This window comes from Thermobia domestica, chromosome 10 (assembly GCF_964235325.1).
Source record: "Thermobia domestica chromosome 10, izTheDome1.hap1.1, whole genome shotgun sequence".
Taxonomy (NCBI): domain Eukaryota; kingdom Metazoa; phylum Arthropoda; class Insecta; order Zygentoma; family Lepismatidae; genus Thermobia; species Thermobia domestica.
Window position 1 is genome coordinate 172,978,862 of NC_137463.1, and position 19,934 is coordinate 172,998,795.

Below are 19,934 nucleotides of genomic sequence, written 5' to 3' on the forward strand. Positions count from 1 at the left end.
AAGAAAATACGAAATTTGAAGAAACCGACTACTTAGCGGATTCTCGAAAGCTTTATTGGCCTATGCTCGTACTTTAGAGCGCACATCAAAGACTTCACAATAAAAATCGAGCCTTTCCAGGAGCTAGTAACATCTAAATCTAAATTTAAATAGACGGAGAAGCATGATGTTCTCTTTGAACAATTAAAGGAAGACATTTTAAACGCTCCATCACTCGCTCATTTTGACGACTGTGGAAATCCGCGTCTATAGCGCGATAGGAGTCAAACTCAGGTTAGGAGGACTACTCGCTTGCTATGACCCAAAAACTGACTCTGAGAAGGTGGTTGCCTATTGTTCTAGGAGGCTAACGAAAAGTGAAGAGAAAGCTAGCATATGGCTAAAGGAGTTGTACGCTCTCATATACACATTGCGCGAATTTCGCTGTTTTTTACTAAATAGAAAATTTAATCTGTACGTAGACGCAAAGTGTATAGCGATGATGAGCACTCAGCCTGACAAAGTCGGAAAATATACAAGATATAAGTTATCCTTAGCTGACTATGATTTTGATATTTACCTGGGTCCAAGCATCCAGCAGACATATTCAGTAGGCTCGAAAAAACCAAAATATTATGAAAAAAGAGGAAAAAGAAGAAAATAACGAAGAAAAGGGTGAAGACTAACATGCCTTTAAATCAAATAGTCTTCAAGTTAATATTATTGAAGCAGGAAAGAACGAGCTTTTTCCAAACATTACAAGAGAACAGCGTAAAGATGACAACTACAAAGACATCATTTCTGTTTTAGAGGGGAAGGAACCGGACAAGATCTCCACGGTCAGATCAGCAAGATTTTTTGTCTCAAAAACGGCATATTATATAGAAAACAAAATCACCCTGATTATGGTTTACTATATCTTCTATGTATACCGAAGTCGTTAGCCAATTTGTGGTTCACAACCTTCCACCGCCAGGCGACCAATCTACATTTTGGGTTTTCAAAATCGCACAAAACCGCTATCAAGAAATGTTATATGTCGTATCTCAAAAATTATCCTGGTCGCAAAATAAGCACAAGAGAATTGCCAACGTTTAAAGAAACTACCACAAAAAAAACCGGCCGAACTACTGGGAGAGATAGCAACAACATGGATATATGACGAACTAGAGTCTTTTCCAAATAGAGAAGGAAGAAATAAGCACTTACTAGTAGCCACGGAACTAGCTACACAATATGTGATCGCAAAAACAGTAGACGCCATAAACGCGGAAAACATAGAGATTTTTTTGGAACGTGATATTATCCTTAAATTTTGAGCATTTAGAACGCTGAATTGGGACCGACATCAAGTACATGGAGCGGCGATTTACAAAATTTAGCACAGAGGTACGATTTCGTATATAAGTACTCATCCGTATATAATCATGCTTTCATAGGACTAGTAGAACAGACCAATAAAATCATACAGAATTGTCTTAAAGTTTTCGTACAAGAACACCATATGGACTGGGAAAGATGGTTACCGCACGTTATTTTTGACACCAATACTTACGTACAAGAGGGACCAAATATTCAGCACACTTCTTATTGTTTGGTTACGAACCTAGGATCCCGACAGAATGTAAGCTCGAATCAAGGCAACATACACAAATTGACAGAGATAAACTAGCGACCATCAGGATGAAAGTACGAAGTAACCTGGAACAGGCGTATAAGAAACAAAAGCAGTTTTACGATTATCATTATAGACAGACAACTTATAATCCAGGGGACCTTGTTTTGGTATATACTATTATCCCACAAGAAAGATTGGTTTACCTGAACATTTTACTGTTCACTATGAAAACCCGGCACGAATCTTGGAGAAACTTAATTCAAATTTGTATCTAGTCGAATTACCATCTAAATTCAAGGACAGAATTCAAGAAATTGCGGTGGACCGTTTAAAACCATTTTACGAGGATCAAACTGAGGGAACACAAAATTAAGAAGACAGAGGCACAAAAGCAAGAAGAAGAAGAAGAAGAAGAAAATTCCAACTACTCATCGGGAACAGAAGAGGAACCAACCACAGAACAAATGAAAAAAGATGCACTGACATAAATCTGCACTTCTTTATTTCAATTAAAAGCTGTATCTCATTCTATTAGTTCGCTACATTAGCATTTCCGTTCTCCTCGCAAAATGCAAGATCATTTTTTCTTTTTTTCATTTTTAGTCTCAAAAGTTATTAATCCAAACAAGGTCGAAATACAATGCTTTCTTGTTTCTAGCGTCGCTCCTTCAATACGAATACATGAATGCTTAATACGTAAATTTTTTTTCCTTATACAGGATGTTCATAAAATTAGGCTCTTGACTATATTATACAGAGTGATCAGAAATTCACATTCTCTATTTTTTCTTTTTTTGAAAGAAAAGTGTACATATTCCAAAACCGATTCTTCTTTCATTTGTTCTCATAATAATTAATTTGTGCCTCATCTTTCATAAGTCCCGCTACAAAACAAAACTTAACCAATTGACTAAACATATCTTCACCATTAGGAAGACCCAAATCACTGGTGCCTACTAATACTACCAAAAGGAGACTCCACCGATATAGACTACCAATACCGGATATGACATAAACATAGCGACCCACCCTTCATAAAGTAGTATTTATTTATTAACCACAGTGCTGACACTTCTGCCCACTTTGAGGGAAATGATAAACTGCTTTGAACCTGCTCAGCTGGGACAGAACTAAAAGTGTTATTGCCATTATATGTATATTTCGCTACAAGTGTTCTTATAGAGATTTTTCCAGTATTTTATAGTGTTCCTAGTGTTTTCTAGTGTCTAAACAGTATCTCAAATGTGTCATTGTTGTGGTGCAGTTACCTTTCACTAATCACAATTATGCGTTTTTCTCCAAAATAAACTTCCAGATTATTTTCTTTCCAGTGTGGGGGTTGTAAGGATCCCCACATCAGGACAAGAGCACATGTCAACACAACACGTGCTATTGATTATAAACAGAAGAGCAGAAGAAAAGCCGACACGAAAGCCACCGAGGATTGCCGAAAGAAGACGGACCTCACGGAAGGACCGAAGAGGACAGATAAAAGGCGGACCACCGAGGGACCCATCATCAGTCGTCCAACTGATCAAATCACCTACACCGCCTTGAGGTCGCACTGGACTAGGGGTCCTTATTACAACCAAGCCTCGCGAACCTACCTTGAGCTGAAGGGGCTATCCTTCAAGACTTACCGGAACCGGCAGGTGCCTTGGAGACTGCCTTGAGAGAAGGGGCACCGTGCAAACACCTATTTCCTCTCATCTCGATATAACAAGATATACACTATTTTACTCTTTGTAATCAAAGACGTTTTGTATTTAACAAATTTTATAATAAATTGGTGAATGGGATAAATCTCAGTCCATTATTGACTCTACCAAAGTCATTACAATATTTAAAGGTGTTTGCCTCTTAAGAAAATTCTCAACAGAATAGATGATAGTGGGGCACGTGTATAGACGAAGATACGGGGACACGTGGTTCATTCTCCTCCGATGTAAGAATTTGGAAGCATTAGTGTCTCAAAACGTGTATATTTGGATCAAATAAGCACCTAATGTGTTTTCCTGTTGATTGAACTAAGGCAGGGTTTCTCAACCTGGCGGTTGCGACCCCTAAGGGGGTCGCGAGAGGGTTTCATGAGGGTGTTGAAAATAACCAGAAATGATAAATATAATTAGAATGTAATACCGGAAAATATTTTTAAATATAATTTTGAATTTTGAAATAATAAGCATATTTTTATTTTTAAACACTGTTCAGAACAACAAAGAGTAGGTCTGCTAAACATTTTCATCAGGTGCAGAATTGTTTAAAAATCAATTTAAATGAAAGAAGTACGATATGGAACTAATGACAGCAGCATATTGAAAATACAGAAAAATACAAATGCAACATATCTTGCATGTTGAAATACAATAAAATTGAAAACTAATGACATATCTGAGCATGGTGTGATTTCGCTAATGTGGCAGTTTCCGGTTCAATCTGCGTGACGCACATTATCAAGTCATTTTCAACTAATTAGCGACTTCTTGTCTTTGTTTTAATGTTTATCATTGAAGAAAAAACATTTTCGCACAGCAAATGTAGCAAATGGAATTATTACTTTTAAAGCAGCAGATACCAGACCAAGATATTATTCTTCTCTTCTCTTCAGCCAGAACTTGTCCAAGTCTTTGTTACAGAAAGCAAGTTGCAAGGACATGTCGCACAATAATTCTGTTAGTTGGTGAAGAAGTTGTGGGCTTAGATCAGCTACTTTGTTGTCCTCTTCAATGAAGGGGTTTAATATCCATCTTGGACCAGCACTTTCATCGTAGGGGATATATTACTGTTATTGTATCCACTAGATACAAGAAATGGATTCTACTATTATCAAAATAGATGGATGTCGTGAGATCTCCGCAATAGGTATATTTAAAATCCCAAACAAACTTATTACAAACCAGAAATCATAAGGGTGTCGCTGGCAAGGTGATGTGATAAAATGGGGGTCGTGGTAGGAACTAAGTTGAGAACCACTGAACTAAGGAATCACATTCTTAACACTTCGCTACATTTGTCAATAACGTCTTGGCAGGAGGGGGGTGGCAGTTTAGCTAGCCTGACAGTTCTCATGGGTGTCTTTACACTATCGAAAATTCAAAAATTTAAATGCCCCGGAGAGATTATATGATAACTATATGTACAACCATGCTTGGAAGTATTAAACAAGATGCAGGAAGTGGACATAGTTGTTGCATTTGCCGATGATATTGCAATAACAGCAAGTGGAAATAGCAGAAGAGAATTAGAAATTAAAACTGCAAAAATAATAGAACAATTAGACAAATGTAGCAAAGACAGTAAATTAAAATTATCAACGAGCAAAACTAAATACCTAATTTTTGGAACAAAGTTACAACGGAACCCAATAATAAAGCTAAATGATATAAACATAAAAAGAGAACAAAAGATAAGACATCTGGGAATAATATTAGATGAAAAACTAAATTTTGATGCACATTTTAAATACATAACAACAAGAGGGAACAGCATAGCAAATAAATTAATTACGATAGCTAGAAACAAATACAAACTACCATTGAAAATAATAAATTTGTACCAAGAAACCATTTTAGCAGCTGCAATAACATATGCATTATGTGTTTGGATAGGGAGATCATTAGAAAATAAAACATATAAGAATAGATTAAATAGACCACAAAGAAACATACTAATAAGATTAAATGGAGCTTTTTCATCAACATCACATAGCTCACTAAGTATAATATTAGGAGTAAAACCTATGAATATTGTAGCTCTGCGAAGGGCAGCGAACTATTGTTTAAGAAAAGGAAATCTAGATAAAATCAGGAATACATTTGATAAAGAACTAAATACCGAAAAAGAAATTGAAGATCATATGATAGCAATTTGGAATGAAAATTGGCAACGGTATGAAGGAGCTCACAGAGTACATCAGATATTTCAAAACATAAAAGATAGACTACAAATAAAACATTTAAATCCCACTTACGGAATAATTCATTTCCTAACAGGACATGGACCGTATGAAGATTACTTGTATAAAATAAAATCCAAACGAACACCAAACTGTGAGTGTGGAGAAATTGGCACACCAGAACACCACATTATGTGGTGCCCAACAATGTAAGATGACATGATATTAAGAAGGGATATTCGAAACAAGACTTTACAAGAAATAATAACTAGTAAGGAAGATTGTGAGAAATTGGAAAAAATAACTAATGAATACTCAGATATAAGAAGAAATATATACAGAAGAAATTTAAACAATGGAGAGAATTAAAGTGATGAATGAATGAAAATGAACGAATGTGAGACTTGTTCCTGGACCGGAGAAAAGACTCCAGGAGAGGAAACACAGGAAAACCGTGTCTCCCACCGGGAACAAATTGAATGAATGGATGCACCTCCAACCTAGGGACTGGAAGAGGAATTCCGGTGCAAGAGTGTGTGAAGAAGAGTGCGTGAAGTGGAGAGTGGTGGTGGGTTTACGGGAGGGAATAGGGAAATGATAAGAAAGGCCATAATGGAAAAAACCGCATTTACCGTTCGGGCGCCAGTGGAGGGTTGGTGAGGATAGCACTAGGATACAACGGACCGGGGTCCACACTAAGTGCTCCGAGTGGACCCCGGACCCAGTCTATAAGAACCAGCCAAGATACCAAGGAACGCAAAATGAGCGGTTAAAATAAATAAATAAATAAATAAATAATGAATACAGTAATAGAGTTAAACGAAAAGATAAATTTTTAGTATGTGGAAGAGTGAAAGTAAACAATAAATGGAAAAACATACAGGCTGAAAAACTAAATGCGTAAGCCAGAAATTCGTGTGGTGCAAGGTGAAGTTATATATATATATATATATATATATATATATATATATATATATATATATATATAGAAAGTCATATAGGTGAAAAATAAGTGTCAGTGTTTATTAGTGTTAGTGACAGCAAAAGTTGAGTTGAGTTGATTTTAGTTTAGCGTCCCGTTCAGCAGCGAGGCTATATGAGACGTGGACCTAGTGATTAACGTGGAATCCGAACCACATGAGACCCCCCGGGAATCGAATGACAGCAAAAGCATACAGTGTTGTATAGTGTTAAGAATATTAGTTTTGGTGCACAAGTATTAGTGTGGAAACACAGGTGAAAACCATTAATGCGGTGAAAAAAATAGGTGAATACCAAAGAAATATATTTAAAAATATGTATATGTGTATGTGTATGTACATATATGTGTACGTGTGTGTATGTGTACATATATATATCATATATGTGTGTGTGTATGTGTGTATATGTGTGCATATGTGTGTATGTATATTGTAAAGATTTCTCGGGTAGAGCAAATAATGTACTCGGGATTTGGACTTTTCCCTTCACCTTTTTATTACAAAAGTTTTATGTACACAAATTATAGTAAGAAATTCCTCTAATATTTAGGTAAGATTAGGTAGGAGCCCGGTGACCAAGCGTCGTGGGCTTTGGGGTTAGGTACTCTCGGTGACCGTGCGTCGTGAGAGGGGTGTAGATTAGGTTTCTCTTTCTCGGTATCCGTGCGTCGTGAGAAAGAGGATAGGAACCCGTTGACCGAGCGTCGTGGGTATAAGGATAGGTACCTCTCGGTGACCAAGCGTCGTGAGAGGGGTTTTAGATGTTGTGATCAATCCGTGAAGATTGATGTTGGTCGAGGTGTGCAGGTCCTTTTTATTCTGTCTTGTCGGCTTCCATCGTGGGTACTCGTCCTTCCGACTGTTGGCAATGGTGATCGACTCCTCTTCGGGAATGTCGTCTGTTTGTTTTTATTTATTAGTAACACATGTAGTTCACACGTGGTTATTGTCTGGTACGTCAACGTGGGGATCCTTACACCCCCGGGGCGTAGGAGAAAATAAGCCACTGGATTATTTTTTCGTGTTTGTGCCAGCACGTGGAGTCCGCATATTGGGCACAGTAGACACTGGAAAACACTATAACACTGAAACACAAAATCAAAGTTAAAAAGCACTGGTCACAGATATCACTGTTTGAGATATTATCACATAAGTTTTAAAGTTGAAGTGGAGCACTGACAGTTTGTCCTCTTAATCTAAGCAGGATCCGTATATTACGTCATTTCCCTCAAAGGAGATGCTGTCAAAGCTCTGATGATTACAGTTAATAGTTATAACTACGTCTCTGATGGTAATGTCCGCAGTATATGTTATGAAGTTCGCACGTCATATGGTGCTATTATAGAAAAGTTACTAATATTGGTCTAGTTCTTGCTAGCACTAGTTAATAGATGACAGAACACACTTAGAGAACGGTTAAAGTCAGTATTTTGATAATTGTATCCACGGCGGAAAAAAGGTTGCCAATCAAAAGTCCTGATTTTCCGAACACTCTGTATATGTAGGTTAATGTGTTAGTGACAGTTATATGATACGCAGCAGAGAAGCGAAGATAAAATGTTATAGCTGGCCTTGTGAAGTTCGTTCGCTCGAAGTCGAAAGAAAATGCTGGCTTGCAATTTTGTTCACTGAAGGAAATTGTATGTATGTATGCTGATTTGTATGACAGAATGCAGGTTGGTTAGGAATTATAAGAGTGAAAAAAAAGACAAGGGATCGTTTGCGATTTGAATACTAAGGTAGGTACTAGATTTGGTCACTTCAAATAGTTAGCTGCATCATATGCTGTATCTTGTTTTCTTCTATTCCATGTTTTATTTCTTGTCTCCCCTTTTTATTCTTTCTTTGCCGCTGAAACATGAAGAGTGCGCTTCGCATGTCGCTCGTTTATATCTGCTGAGAGGATGATGTTAATCTTGGTTTTCTCTCTTCTTATCTTATCTTTTCTTCTTCCTAGCTGGTGCGTACGTCATCATTATCATTGTATATGTATTCTTCGGCGGCGTGAAATGGCTTAATCCTGTCAATGGAAATATTCTGTTCTCTCTCCCTGAAATTATGGGACATGCGAACTCGATAGAGATTATTGTTTAGGTTTGAAATTATTGTAGCCGGTCCGCAGTATCTGTCGGTCCATTGTGATGACTCTCCAATTCTTCGAAAGGGAAAGTAAATGAGTACTTTATCTCCAGTGTGAAAAGTTTGTTGTTTATGTCTTCTATCAAAGTACTTCTTTTGTTGTTCGTGAGCCTTCAGTAAGTTATGCCGTGTCTTTTCTCGAAGTTTTACGAGTTGGTCCCGTTCAAGCTGTAGCTGAGGGGTAATCCGTAATTTGCAATCGCTGATTGTCCTGGGTTCGTATCCAAACATGAGAAAGAAGCTGGATTTCTTCGTTCCTAATTGAGCGAAACTATTTAAACCAAAAGTAATATGAGGTAATAACTTTGGCCATTTTTCGTGATTTTGTTGGACGAAAAATTTTAAGGAATTCTGCAGTGTTTTGTTCATAACTTCGACTAATCCTATGTCTTGATGGTTGAAAGCAGGGCAAAACTTAAATTCAAAGTTATATATCTCTGCTAGTTTTTGAAGTTTCTTCGCTCTGTGCACAGGATGTCTGTCCAGATGAAGGAAACAAAAGGCGCCGAATTTCAGAATTATTTCTTCCAATAAGAATTGTTCAATTGTATCTGCTATAATCCCATTAACAGCCTTCGTCACTATATATTTTGGTTTTCCTTCTTCGTGCGGATAGGGGCCTAAGCCGTCAAACATCCATCGTTCTCCTATATGGCCTATCGGGTGATGCAGAAGTTCACCTTGTTGTTTTTTTGGGTAGTTTTTTCAGGAGTTGGCACTCCCTACAGTTCTTGATTCTGAATGCCAAGTATGATTTCATGTTTGGCATGTAGTATTTGTTAAGGACAGTCTTATATGTCTTAGAAAACCCAAAATGGGGAGCTGACGGGTCTTTATGAATAGACTCGAGCCAATGTCCTGCCAAGCTTTTCGGGATGCACAAAAGATGAAGTAGCCCAAGTTCTGGATGTTTTTGTGTACGATACAATATGTTGTCTTTTAATCGAAAATATTTGGCTGCCCTCGTGGTGGAACTTTTTTCCGGTTCTCCCCCTTCTAAAACTGTTATAATATCAGCGTGTGCGTCATCCTTACGCTGCTCTTCTCGTAAGTTCTTCAAAGATCCTGAGTATTCTATTTGGAGAATGGGTTCCTCTAGAGAATTGGATCTGTATGCATGTAGATCTTCGATTGCCTGATGTGGGTCCATGGGTTCTGAAATATCACTGCTATTCTGCTCTAAGCGGCTGATGATATCACCCGGATGTTTCTTTCCTTCGATGTGACAGATATCGAAATTATAGTCAGCTAAGAAAAGTCTATAGCGAGTGTATTTTCCTACCCTGTCCGGGTGACTACGTAAAGAGGTTAGACATTTTGCGTCTGTAAACAATTTAAATTTACGATTGAGTAAGAAATGTCTAAATTTGCGTAAAGCATATATAATAGCGTACAGTTCTGTTTGCCATACTGAGCTCTTGATCTCAGTTTTTGTGAGACGTCTGCTACAATAGGAAACGATTATTTCTTCGTTAGTTTTGGGATCAAAACAAGCTAATAGCCCTCCGATCTGATGAGAGAATGCATCTGTGTATAGCCTTATCTCTAGCTTTTCGTCGAAATGATAGAGAGAAGGGGCATTCAAAATGTCTTCTTTCAACTTCTCAAATAATTCGTCATGTTTTTCTGTCCATTTAAATTTGGCATTTTTAGTAAGAAGTTGCTGGAAAGGTTCTATCTTGGTCGTGAAGTCCTTGATATGACTTCGTAAATAAGAGCATAGGCCAATAAAGTTCTTAAGTATGCGTTTGGTCGTTGGCTTTTTAAAATTCTTGATCTTCTTTGCGATTTTTGGTGAGATGCTTATCTTCTCTCCGGATACAAGGAATCCTAGTACTGGGAGTTCTGTATATAACAGGTGCGTCTTCTAGGGGTTGGCTCGGAAGTCGTGTTTCCTTAATTTTTGAAATGAAAGCTCCAAATCTGAAAGTTGTTGTTCCCATGTATAAGAACCAATGACGATGTCATCTGCGAAATTGGTAATGCGTTTAGGTAAGCCGTCTAGTAGCATTTAATTACTATAGTCAAAGATTGGGAAGAGGAACAATGACCCATTACGCATCTAAGGAATTTATAACTTTTGCGTGTATGATTTACCTCGAAAGTCATATATTTAGTGCTTTTTGGATGCAATTTTATTTGAAAATACGACTGCGAAATGTCCAAACTTGAAATCAGGGTTTTCCCTTTTAAAACCTGTAAAACGTCCTCTGTATTTTGAAATGGTATGCTTAGGTATTTCGTATAACCATTGCATGCCTGGAGGTTCAATACAAGCCTGAAATCTGAACTGTTTGGCTTTTTGATCACAAGTAAAGGTGAGGAGAAATTACTAGTCTGCGTCTCCGTTATGATTTTTGCATCTAACAGCTGTTGTATCTGCTTATCAATTTGATCTCTTATCCCTAATTGAATTGGTGGGGAACGGTGATGGAATGACGCACTTTTATCTATACGAATTTTGTGTTCATATCCTCTAAAATAGCCTATATCCTCTGGGCTGTATGAAAACAAATCCCTGTATTTATACAATAAATTGGTTACAGCTATTGGCTGGTATTCTGGTAAATCTGGATTTATGTCAAAAAGGTTAATGTTAAAAGATTTAGCAGTTTGCCTTAATCTTTCCTTTATCTCTTCTTGAGTACGAAATTGATGCGCTTTCTTTTCGTCTTCTTCTATTGTAAATGAAAATTCTTCCACACCCTCCTCTGTATACGCCACTGGTGTACCTTTATTTAATGTTATTATTCGTGACGTGGGATTGGAAATGAGAATGTAAGGTCGTTACTCAGTACTCTCATGGTCATTGCCTGTAAGCCATATCGGTCTAATAATGATTGCAATGGAGTAATGTAAAATGCAGCGTCATGAATTGTTTCTCTTTGAATCGATACAGGAAAGTAGAAATATGATTTCGCTGGAATCGTAACTTTACTTGCTGTGATGACGTTTGCATTCCTTTGCAAGTGCAGAGAGTGCGTAGTGTCTCGTGACGTTTCTTCCGATTCTTGCTTTTCCATTGGAAACGTAGGTTTCCTAGGTTTTCTGTATAATGATATGGATTTATTCTCCAAGTCTATTTGATAGAAAAGTCTTGTGAGAATGTCATTCCCAAAAATCGGATTAAAGTCAGCATCTATGATGCGGAAGTAATGTGAAAAAGTGGTGTTGCCAATTTTAAATTTAATTAAAGCTATTTCTTTTAAAGTTAGAACTTTGTTGGCAATACCCTTGATACGAGTTTGAAATGGTATTAGCGTACATTTTGGGGGTACGTCCCGTCTTGACCATAGACTAAGACTAGAACCCGTATCTATTATAACTGGTAGACTGTTTGTATTTACATGAATATTGAGTAACAGTTTATTATTTTCTATTCTCAATCTAACCTGTTCACGATGTTCATTATTGGTCGTCTGGGTGAAAAAATTGGCGTCCGTGTCCTTAAGAGTTTCCGCTGTTGCCTGCTCTTCTTGAATGCCAACACACTTTAATTGTGGTGGTGTCTGTGTGGCCCGCGCCGACTTTTCGGAAATGGCCCGCACCGACTTTTCTGAAATGGCCCGCGAGGCTTGACTTTGGCCTTTGAGCCCATCTATGCGTTTCCCTGGTTGGAATTTTTTTGATTATTCCAACACGTGGATGCTCCATGGTTCTTTTTGTAACAAATTGAGCAGACTGATATTTTGTCGCCCTTTACAAAATTGTTCTTTTTTCTACCACCGTTATTTCCTTTATTGCTATTCTTCGCATCCGCTTTTCGTCCATTGTTACGCCTATAATTAGACTTCATGGCGTTCTGTGCTACCATTAACTCGGCCATATGATTTGCTAATTTGGTAAGGTCCGTGTGAGGAGGTTGTGAGGGCGGGTTTTGACTTTGGTGGGGGTGCGGATTCGAAACTTCAGGAGCAGAGGAAGTTGACTGAGGAGGGAAGATATTCTGCGATGGAGGTGCAGAAGGTGATGATTGCAAATAACTAGAAGCAGGTTGGGTGTGATGCACAGTAGAAGTTGGCTGTTGTGCATAGGTTGGCATGTATGAATTAGAATTCGTTTGGCTATAATGGTCGTACAAAGGGAGTGAAAAGGGGCGGTTAGGTTGGCCGATTAAAGAATGAATTGCCTGTGACAATTCTACATAATTCCTCTTCTGCATGAGATCTTGAGCTTTTTCCAGTTCGTGGAGTCGATCCTGCAGCCGCTGGATTGTTGGAAAGGATTCTAACGCTATCTTTTGCAGCAAATTTCGTTGTAGTCCTAACGAAAGAAAATGAATTTTCTGTTCCTTTGAAGCCTCTGGCATCAGCTGTCTGATAGCCCTCAATTTCCTTAAGAAATATGAATCGACCGATTCATTTTCGTTTTGTTGAATTTGAAAAATTTCTAATTCCGCCTTATACGCTGGTATATTTGGGCGGGACAGAGAAACTAATTTGGTTTTCAGCTGTTCGTAATTTAGTGTATTGCATTGATTCAGATTTTGCAATTGTAAGACAAAGTCAAGAGCTACGTCCTGTAGATACATAGGAAGAATTTCTTTCTTCTTTTCGGGGGTCCAAGCCTGAAGTAAAGCCAAATGATCAAACAGCATGAAAATCGATCGGACTCGTCAGTACTGTGACCAGAATATCTAGTTAAGTGAGGAATATTAATAGGTATACGGGAGCCTGATTCTGCCATATTGTTATCGCCTTCTTTATATGTATTTTTCCCAGATCTAGTTGTCGGCATAAATACCTGCCAGCCTGTAACGAATCAATCTACCGTTAAGAGTAATGAAAGTATTTATGAGAATACGGATACTATCTTTTATATGATCCTGCTTTTAGTAACACTTACACTGTATTGTAAAAAAGTTTCTAAGTCCGTGTTCCCTTTAACAAAAAGAGCGCCCCGTAGGAAAGTCCTTTTAATGTCTGTAAATAGACGCCGACGCATCTACCATGTAAAGATTTCTCGGGTAGAGCAAATAATGTACTCGGAATTTGGACTTTTCCCTTCACCTTTTTATTACAAAAGTTTTATGTACACAAATTATAGTAAGAAATTCCTCTAATATTTAGGTAAGATTAGGTAGGAGCCCGGTGACCAAGCGTCGTGGGCTTTGAGGTTAGGTACTCTCGGTGACCGTGCGTCGTGAGAGGGGTGTAGATTAGGTTTCTCTTTCTCGGTGACCGTGCGTCGTGAGAAAGAGGATAGGAACCCGTTGACCGAGCGTCGTGGGTATAAGGATAGGTACCTCTCGGTGACCAAGCGTCGTGAGAGGGGTTTTAGGTGTTGTGATCAATCCGTGAAGATTGATGTTGGTCGAGGTGTGCAGGTCCTTTTTATTCTGTCTTGTCGGCTTCCATCGTGGGTACTCGTCCTTCCGACTGTTGGCGATGGTGATCGACTCCTCTTCGGGAATGTCGTCTGTTTGTTTTTATTTATTAGTAACACATGTAGTTCACACGTGGTTATTGCCTGGTACGGCAACGTGGGGATCCTTACAATATCTACATAAAACATATGGGTGGAAAAACCTGAACACACAGGGAAAACCTGCAAGAAACAAGAAGAAGCCTAAGGTAAAAAGAAGAAGAGGCCAAAAGGTAAAAACATAAAAACATAAATACGCAGAGAACATAGATACCAAACACACATACAGAAATACACAATAAACAAGCAATCTAGATTCGAACTCCTTTGTTAAATTTTTGTAGTTTTTTTGTTTTGTTTTTGTAAATTTTACCTTTTTGGGTCTCTTTTCCTTCCCCATCCTTTCCCTCCCAAGTTTTTCTATTTTTTTCTTTTTTCACTTATGGAAATAAAGAAAAAAATCTACCATAGAAATCATTCGCAAAGATGATAACTCGTCGGTTTTCGAATGCTCTAGGTAACCGACTAAGAGTAACGCGACTGAGCGAATGTAAAAAAAAAAACTATATGTACTTACCATATTAACGACAAAGGTCGAAGGGTCGACAAAGAAAATGGCAGTTGTGAGCACTAAATGGTAAATGTGTAGTTAGGAGAACAATATTTTTGTTGTCTTTCTGCCTGTTCGTCATACTCGGACAGCTCAAGGTAACTAGTTATGAACGCAAATCAGTAAGAATGGAAGTTGTTCACGAGGAGGAAATAAGGAGGTTCTAAGATTCCAGGCCGGAAATGACCCTAGAGATATGCATTATTAAGAGTAATATCTAGAATCTCAGGGAAAATGTATTTTTGTTTCATATTTTGTTTCGTGTTTCTTCTTTTCTTCGTGTTTCATTGCATATCTTTCTTCTTATATAAATATATTTAATTCCTCTGTGTGTATCTGGGTTACACTATTTGAGTTTACGTCGTTCACTTTATCTGCCACTCTGCGTTGATTACCTGTGCGCGTTCCGTCTCTCTCTATATATATAAGTTATTTATACAAAGCAAGCGCCTACCGTACTCCAACATTCTTCAATAGGAAATAGGACTTCGCAATGTCCGGATTTCGATATCGAAACTTCGAAACTTCGCAAAATATCGAAACTTCATCGAGATATCAAAAATATCGAAATGTCTCGAATTATCGAAAATGTTTACACTATCAAAATTTTTCGGTACTGAAAATATTGATAAAAAAACCTATTTCGTCTCTTGAAAAGTCCAAATAGGAAATACAGGAAGAAAAAGAAAGGAAAATGTTTCTCTCTTTTGCGTGTAGGGCTAGGGCCTCTAAGACTTATCTTGAATTTTGCAACTGCGACCAAGAAAAGAGCGCATACTGATTTTACCCGTATTTCTCTTGTAAATTTGCGGTAAGATATTGCTAGAATAGAAAGAAAAATACTTGTTCATTGTAATTCATTAAAACAAAATAGCGTAAGTATGGGTAATCACAGCAAGAGTGAACGCCGGGGCAAGAGTGAAAACACTATTTACGGAGAAGTGGCAGTGTCGTTCCGTTCCCCTGATACCATTGTTCCATTTCTTTGATATCTTGATGCAAACGCTCCCCCTACTCTTCACTTACTGCTCCCACATTGTCAGGAAAGTAGTCAAGGTGGGAGTTGAGAATATGGACTTATAAGCTTATGGAGCAACCAAGCTTTCGGAACCGTGCAACATTTCTTCCACCATTTCCTTGTACTGTGGGTGCGTTCGGTTTCCCAAAAACGTTTTGATGACCATAGTAAAGGCAACCCAAGCCTCTTTTTGAGTTGGAGTGATTGAACTGATGAACTCTTTGTCGGATATGAGTTTTCTAATATCAGGGCAAAAAGAAGAAGAAGAAGAAGAAGAAGAAAAGAACGTACTCGTAGTATTTGAGCAACAAACAGTGTAGTCAGAACTACTTAGACCAACGTTTTACAAATCTAAGATGTAATCTTACTAAATTCGTTTTATGAACAGATTTATTCTTTTTGTTTTTTCTTTGTAATATCGTACTTTCATTCATGACACATTTGGATAAGTGTCAGTGATCCCCATCCGGACCAATATTCATGTATTTTCATGTTTCGGAGAGCACAAATACATTTAATCTTCCATTTTCATTTTTATTTTCGTTTGATGCATTTGCAATTTAGCGCTTTCCAGCTACCTGTTTGACTACGTTACATTTCGATTGTGCAAAAACTTGTGCAAACACTGATACTGATCATTTTCGATCATTTTTATATATATATCTCCTTCTTCCTCTCCCCCAAGTTGCGGTGCTGAATTTGGATTTAATCACTATTAGAAGTGTCACTATGCATCTCAGCGACTCTGAAAACTATAGATTCGACACTAATATCGGTCATTTTTGATCATTTATAAATGTTCCTCCCCTTCTTTCTCCCCTAAGTTGGACAGTCAAAGTGATACAAAATCATCTTAGTTCTCAACATCATGTATGATGAAAATTTGATCGAGATCGGTCAGGTAGTTGAAGAGTAATGAAGTCAGAAAGACAGTTACTTTCATTTATATATATATATATATATATATATATATATATATATATATATATATATATATATATATATATATATATACCGGGTGCACCATTTACTGTATAATGTCCCACCTATATAACAGACGAACCAAGAGAGAGAGAGAAACAAAACTTTGTACAAAGCAACTACAGGAAGGGGGACATCTATCCATATATTGGGTAACATTACCAGGTGAACAGTGTTGCCAACCCAAAATAAAGTTATGATTTTTTAAATGGAATGACCTAAATTTAATTTCATAATTCGAATCAGCTATGAAAACAAAGACGAAAGAGATGACACTCGCAGATCAGTGTTGCATACTTTTTGAGAAATAACGTTAAACATGTGTCAAATTTAAACGCCTTTAACACACACAAGGATTGAAGTAGAAACTATTTGTGCACATTAAATGAAATATTGGGAAGACCTCTTTAAAATGACTTCAAGTTTAGAAGTATCAGTTAAAAAGTGTTGCCACAACAGAAGAGAGAAAAGTTGAATTTAGAAATAGTGCAATAACTTATAAAAGGTCCCTAGTATGGTTTAAAATTCATAGAGCAAATCAGTATGTCATAAGGAGCAATGTCGCGTTTATTTGAGATCGATAAGTCAAGTACTTATCGAGATATTCGGTACTTTGTAAAAGCTGAGAATTTTGTGCTGTACAAGATGGTAACGCTGTTCCAAAATTCCCTTTTTTCCCACAACGTTGGATAAATCGTGAAGAAATGATTAAAACGAAATAAAACATTAATGAATGGACATAGAATGAAATGAAATCCATTTAAGTTCTTGAAGGGACTAATTAAATGTAATTTGGATATAAATTGTTGAAGTCCATTTAAGTTCTTGAAGGGACTAATTAAATGTAATTTGGATATAAATTGTTCTTAAGTTGGTAATACGAATTCGCGTTTCAACAAGATGGTAGAAATACGTTTACGAGAGTCACCTAATAGCTATTTCGTGCGGTGAATAAACTTATTTTCGTGCAACTTTAGGAGAGTAATATCAAAACAATTCAATATTATCTGTAAATATTACCGACGTGTTACCATTTGTTTTTCAAACACGAATGAATAAAAAAGTAACAATTTGTTGCAATTGAAGGAATACAAAGGATGGTTTGCAAGCACAATTTCTTTGGCTGTGTTGTAGCTGATGGGTGTAGCCAAGTGGGTGTAACCAAGATAATTACTCACTTCCTTCGTTTGCACGTCTAAGGGGATCATTCGGAAGCAATGTTCAAGAAATTGTACATACAAAAATGCAAGAAGTCATTATAACTACTATGTCGATGATCACTAACAAAATGTTAAATATTGCTTTGCGTTGACGCAATCCATATAGAAATTATTCCCCAAAGTCTCTCACATTACCTGTCAGGTCACGAAACAAATTTCTTTTTGTGGTATACTTTGTACATATGAACTCTCATTTAGGAACTTAAAATTTTAAAGTCATTGGCCCTAGCTGAGTTTTCTTTTATTTATTATTATTTTGCTACCATATTATAAATCTTTGCAAAGGTTAGTCGTATGAGTTGTACCTTGTATGCACCAATAAAATATGCATTATTATGTATAAATTTCTACTTGTCAACTGCCGCCAACTTGTCAAACTGCACGTTATCTTCTGTATTTGTCAGCTCATTTATTGAATGTGTAGTTACAACTCATCGAATAGAACGCTTACCTCTGGTGCGTGGGGTCCCTGATACGATTTCTGATCCAGTAAGTTTGTGGTGGATAACATCGTGTCCATGAGGTTGTCGGGTACTCTCGCTTTCTCTCACATTCTCATCCCGTTAATTCTTGTATCATCAGTCACTTGCCTTAATCATTGTCCATCTTAGCCTAAATGGCATAAACGTAGAACGTTATACCGAAAGTTACGCTGCGCTAAGGAATACAATGTCGCATATAATTTGCAGAAGTATTATGAAATATTCTTTACACAGTCTGTTTACACTATTTTGTTTACAAGCATACCCACCTTTGCTAACGCGCCTTGTCCCTATAGACACCTTGAGTTTCCACTAGCTTCGCCCTACCCTGATTTCCTTGCTTTATTTTGGCCATCAAGCACAGATTTGATATATATATATATATATATATATATATATATATATATATATATATATATATATATATATATATATTTACACTGTACACGTTTTCTCGTCAGCTCAATACGGATCCAACCGTTCATGGACCCATTAGGTTCTCCGTTTCTTAACTGATCAGCTACATTTCTTGTTTTTAATGGCCACTTAACACAGGTTGTTTGGTGTTTGTTCTACTATAGCTTTTATGGCATATTTCTATGTGCTGTACTTTAAAAACAATTTATAAATTATTTGTAGTTAATTTCGTGGTAAATGAAATACAAAATAAAACTATGTATGTTCCCCTGAAATTCTGGTAAACTTAGTTCAGAACTACAGCGTTAAAATTAACGCCCCTACGCAATTTGAACGCTCGACCACACTTACTGTAAAGGAGCGCAAGAACTATTTAATTCGCATAATTTAAGAGTTCCTTTCTGCTGTTCCAACGTTATTTCTTTATTTATGGCAGTGTTAGAATCACAACAACTGAAACTTGCCAATCAATGTAGTCACTGAAACAATATCAAATTGTTTCTCTTTAACTACTTTCATTGAGATGTGATCGCGTGATCGTAAGTCCTTAATGAATAAACTGAATTCGAATCAGGTTTAGAGTTACCAGATTTTAATCGCTAATCCGGGACACCGAACCCAAATCTGAAATTAGTTTCTTGCTGTCTTTCAATTAGGTGCTAGGATAAATTCTTAAAATAGCGAAAGGTCACTAAACGGACGTTTCAGAGTGATGGCATTAAAAATAGAAATATAAATGAAGATAGTGAGACAGTTATGTCTCACGCTAAACCCAAACGCAGAAGAGACCAGCTGTATTGTTCATCCTTATTCATTTTCTAGAGGTTGTCAGGTTCGATATTAATTAGGGACGAAGTGTGCGCAAGCTGAAAATTCCCTTTGTGAGTACACTCATCATCTCTTTGTTCGCACAATAAATTTGTGTGCTATACATTGCCTTGTTTCAGGTCCGTGAACTTGTCCCCCCCACTTTGAGCACTGACGATAAAATTAGTGTCAATCGTTAGTGCATCGTTAGTGCTTCTTAGAGCACCAACCCCTAACGTTAGTGCTTAATTAGTGTAGGAGCCACAAGCAAAAAACCTTTGGGGGGGCCAAGTTCACGCTGCCCCCCCACTTCAAGCACTAACGAAATAACTAGTGCCATTCGTTAGTGCATCGTTAGTGCTTCCTAGTGCACCAACCCGTGACGTTAGTGCTTCATTAGTGTAGGCTCTAGAGCCAAAACAAT